The sequence below is a fragment of the Schistocerca piceifrons genome, unplaced genomic scaffold, assembly GCF_021461385.2.
Source record: "Schistocerca piceifrons isolate TAMUIC-IGC-003096 unplaced genomic scaffold, iqSchPice1.1 HiC_scaffold_1407, whole genome shotgun sequence".
Lineage (NCBI taxonomy): Eukaryota > Metazoa > Arthropoda > Insecta > Orthoptera > Acrididae > Schistocerca > Schistocerca piceifrons.
In genome coordinates, this window is record NW_025727244.1 from 15,001 (window position 1) to 20,000 (window position 5,000).

General features: G+C 62.7%; 1 pseudogene; it reads right to left on the reverse strand.

The window, feature by feature from the left end:
- Positions 1–5,000, reverse strand: part of LOC124733733 — a 7,951-nt pseudogene that overhangs the window by 1,943 nt on the left and 1,008 nt on the right.

A 5,000-nucleotide genomic window follows, 5' to 3' on the forward strand; every position in this document is an offset into this window, starting at 1 on the left:
GGGCGATGCCGTCTTTAACCGCCACCACGTCAGGCTTGCGGATTCCCTCAGGTGTGCGGAGGTGGGGCTCCACAGAGACGTTGAAGCCCCTCTGCGCGAGTCCACGGGCGACATAGCGCACGATCGCGTCATGCCGCTTAACCCGGGACCCGTGCGTCCTGAAGCAAGCCTGTAACACGTGGTTGGCGGTCTCTACGGCCTGGCAGCCCGCGCGGCATCTGGTGTCCGCCTCCCGCCCGCGACTGCGCCGTGCCTTCGTGGGGAAGGCGTTGATGCGGGCGCGGAGAGCGTCGATGAAGTTACGCCCAGATAGCAGGCGACTGGTGTCAGCGACCCACTGGTGTTGCCCCTTGACGGCGGCGGAAGATGACAGCGCCGCACCGTCAAAGGCAACATGCAGGCGCGCGGCCCACATCTCTCCAACCTGCGTCGACGATTTGAGGAGGTGGCCCTCCCACATAAGATGCCGCTCCAGCGCCTCAATCTCACGCTGCACCTCGTCCCGGCCTGCACCGTCGGCGGCTGGCCCAATCCTCTTCAGCGCCAGGAGACGGGACCGGCGAAGTGTTGGCCCCATCCATCGGCATGATGGGATGCCGAGGCCTCCCTGGGCTACAGGAGCGTGGAAGTAGCCCAGGGGAGTGTCCGCCGGAAGGCGGAACCATCTCCTGACGGCGGCACGGATGGTCACATCTGCCGCTTTCAACGCACCCACTCGGGTGCGGCTGAGGGCCAGCCCATGGTACAGGCCAGGCAGAAGTACGGTGGTGAGGGCGTGGAGGCGCTGTTGCGGCTTGAGCGGAGCTCGGGAGATGACGTCCAGCTGCTCCACCAGGTGGCGTCGTGGGTTGAAAACGCAGCGACCCGCGGTGGAGAATTGCAGTCCCAGGTACCGGAAGGTTTCACCCACACGTAGGGCGGGCACGGTGGCGTTGCCCGCTTTGAAGGTAACGTCGGCGTCGACCTTCACCTTCTTGTCGCGCCCAGACGCGACTAAGGCGAGGGTGAAACACTTCCGGGCGTTGATCTGCAGCCCCAGATGGGCGAGGGCTGCGACGGCTGCGTCGATGAGGGACTGCAATCCCCTCGCGGTCGATGCAAAAAGCAGGACGTCATCTGCGAAGGCCGCAGCGTTAACTCTGCGACCAAGGATCCGAGCTCCGATGTGGGAGGGAAGTTGACTCAAAACATAGTCCACCGCAAAATTGAAAAGGAGGGGGGAGAGGGGGTCACCCTGACGCACACCCCTAGCCGGCTGCAGAGGCACGCCCACGTCGGCGCCGCCCGCTATCACTGTCGTGCTACCCTCGTAACACCTTTCGACGTACTCAATAAAGCAATCCGGCAGGCCATGAGCCCTCAGCACGGGGCGGAGGGCAGCATGGTCCACCGAATCGAACGCTTTAGAGACGTCGATCGATGCCACAAAAACAGAGCGACAGGAGCGGACTGCGTCGGTGAGAGCAGTGTCCAAGATGAAGGTGTTTTCCAACATCCCATCCCGGGGGATGAATGCCCGCTGACGTTCGTCCACAGCACATGCACGCATCAGGCGTGACGCGAGAACCTTGTGAAAGGTCCGCGCCAACACCGAGCAGACCGTAATGGGGCGAAAGTCAGCGGGGGATGTTGGTGCAGCCGTTTTGGGGAGAAGTGACGTCCGGGCGCGAAGCAGACGCTCGGGGAGGGCGCGGGCCAGGAGGAAGAGGTTCAAGAGTTTCACCAGGACTTCATGCGGCAGGCGCCGCAGCTCCGCTGGAGTCAGGCCGTCCGGCCCGGCTGCCGATCCCCTGGGCGGCAAGGCAGCAGCGACCTCCTCACGTGTGACCGGCCCCCATAGGCACTCAGGAGCGACAGGCTCCGAGTGCGGGAGAAGGCGGTCACGGATGAAGCCGGCGGTGGAGATCGGCTTCTTCGTGAAGAGGTCCGCCCAGAAGTCCAGCAGACCGGGGATGTCGGGTGGCGGCTGCAGCAGGGTGCCGTCCAGCAAGCCGCGCACGCAACGTGCACGCGACCTACGGAAGGCGTCCTGTGTGCGCGCGTATTCCCAGCGGCGCCGCTTGCGCTTCTGCAGCGGCGGGGCGGCAGGCGGCCGCTTGGATGATTGGCGCGGCCGCTGTGTCCTGGTGATCGACCTCTCCCCCCTGGACCCGACCGACGCAAGGGCATCCGGGAGCATGCCCAGGATGACATCGGGCGGCGTGCCCCGCCCCAGACCAATGACTCGATCCAGGGCAGAGAAACGCTGGGCGGAAGCAGGTAGCCCCGCCAGATGCTCCCAGATGGCGGCGTCAGTCGGCCCCTCCGGCGGCGGCCCGGTGGTGTCGGCCGCGAAGTCCTCGGCTGCGTCGACGGGCGGCGCAGCGGCCTCGCCCGCGTCAGGCAGCGAGCTCGCTGCTCCACGGCGGGACGCCGGCTCTTCACCCCGACCGATCTCAAGTGCCTCCATGAATTGGCGGACAAGCTGCTTGTGGGCAGCTTGCCGCCGTCGGCACTTGATTGCCTCAAGCGTTCGGTCGGGGAACATCCTGGTAAGTTCTTGATTTACAAAGAAGAACCGGGCGTCCCTCTCAAGGAACAGTTCGGCCTCTGCCTTGGCGAGCGACAGGACTTCTTCCTCCGTCCACCTCGCGCGATGCCTCTCCGTCACGATCTCAGCGTTGGCGGCCGCAGGGTGTTGGCGGCGGCGATGGACCCCGAGACCGTTCTTCGTGGTAAAAGTGCGGTGGCACTCACTGCAAGCAAAGGGAGCTACACAAACTATCGCATTTTCGTTACGGCCGGTTGGCCGGATAGGTGCTGGGGTAGCTGGGGTGGCACCTTCAGCGGAAGGGCCACCATCTCTTGTTTCTTGTCGGCTGCCCCCAACTATAAAGGGATAATGCGAGGGGGGGCTGGTAACCCCCCCAAGCCCCTGGTGCGGTCTTCCACTCTGCGAAAATCAGCGGGCCCACGAGAAGGGGAGAAGACCGCAGGAGAGGAGAGGCTAAGAGGGCTAGGCCCATGTATTGCGCATCACTCTCCCTGTAACTATAACCCAAGGAAGGCACCTCGCAGCAGCAGCACGACTACATCAAGACCGCACTTCGAAAAGCCAAGTCCGGATGCAGCCACACCGCCGCCACTTAAGAGAGTCATAGTTACTCCCGCCGTTTACCCGCGCTTGCTTGAATTTCTTCACGTTGACATTCAGAGCACTGGGCAGAAATCACATTGCGTCAACACCCGCTAGGGCCATCGCAATGCTTTGTTTTAATTAGACAGTCGGATTCCCCCAGTCCGTGCCAGTTCTGAGTTGATCGTTGAATGGCGGCCGAAGAGAATCCGCGCACCCGCGCGCCCCCGGAGGAGCACGCTAAGGCGGACGCGGCCTCGCAGCAAGGAAGATCCGTGGGAGGCCAAGGCACGGGACCGAGCTCGGATCCTGCACGCAGGTTGAAGCACCGGGGCGCGAACGCCGCGCAGGCGCGCGCATCCTGCACCGCCGGCCAGCACGAGGCCGACCAACGGCGAGAGCAGACCACGCCCGCGCTAAACGCCCGCACTTACCGGCACCCCTACGGCACTCACCTCGCCCAGGCCCGGCACGTTAGCGCTGACCCACTTCCCGACCAAGCCCGACACGCCCCGATCCTCAGAGCCAATCCTTATCCCGAAGTTACGGATCCAATTTGCCGACTTCCCTTACCTACATTATTCTATCGACTAGAGGCTCTTCACCTTGGAGACCTGCTGCGGATATGGGTACGAACCGGCGCGACACCTCCACGTGGCCCTCTCCCGGATTTTCAAGGTCCGAGGGGAAGATCGGGACACCGCCGCAACTGCGGTGCTCTTCGCGTTCCAAACCCTATCTCCCTGCTAGAGGATTCCAGGGAACTCGAACGCTCATGCAGAAAAGAAAACTCTTCCCCGATCTCCCGACGGCGTCTCCGGGTCCTTTTGGGTTACCCCGACGAGCATCTCTAAAAGAGGGGCCCGACTTGTATCGGTTCCGCTGCCGGGTTCCGGAATAGGAACCGGATTCCCTTTCGCCCAACGGGGGCCAGCACAAAGCGCATCATGCTATGACGGCCCCCATCAACATCGGATTTCTCCTAGGGCTTAGGATCGACTGACTCGTGTGCAACGGCTGTTCACACGAAACCCTTCTCCGCGTCAGCCCTCCAGGGCCTCGCTGGAGTATTTGCTACTACCACCAAGATCTGCACCGACGGCGGCTCCAGGCAGGCTCACGCCCAGACCCTTCTGCGCCCACCGCCGCGACCCTCCTACTCGTCAGGGCTTCGCGGCCGGCCGCAAGGACCGGCCATGACTGCCAGACTGACGGCCGAGTATAGGCACGACGCTTCAGCGCCATCCATTTTCAGGGCTAGTTGCTTCGGCAGGTGAGTTGTTACACACTCCTTAGCGGATTCCGACTTCCATGGCCACCGTCCTGCTGTCTTAAGCAACCAACGCCTTTCATGGTTTCCCATGAGCGTCGATTCGGGCGCCTTAACTCGGCGTTTGGTTCATCCCACAGCGCCAGTTCTGCTTACCAAAAGTGGCCCACTTGGCACTCCGATCCGAGTCGTTTGCTCGCGGCTTCAGCATATCAAGCAAGCCGGAGATCTCACCCATTTAAAGTTTGAGAATAGGTTGAGGTCGTTTCGGCCCCAAGGCCTCTAATCATTCGCTTTACCGGATGAGACTCGTACGAGCACCAGCTATCCTGAGGGAAACTTCGGAGGGAACCAGCTACTAGATGGTTCGATTAGTCTTTCGCCCCTATACCCAGCTCCGACGATCGATTTGCACGTCAGAATCGCTACGGACCTCCATCAGGGTTTCCCCTGACTTCGTCCTGGCCAGGCATAGTTCACCATCTTTCGGGTCCCAACGTGTACGCTCTAGGTGCGCCTCACCTCGCAATGAGGACGAGACGCCCCGGGAGTGCGGAGGCCGCCGCCCCGTGAAGGGCGGGGAAGCCCCATCCTCCCTCGGCCCGCGCAAGGCGA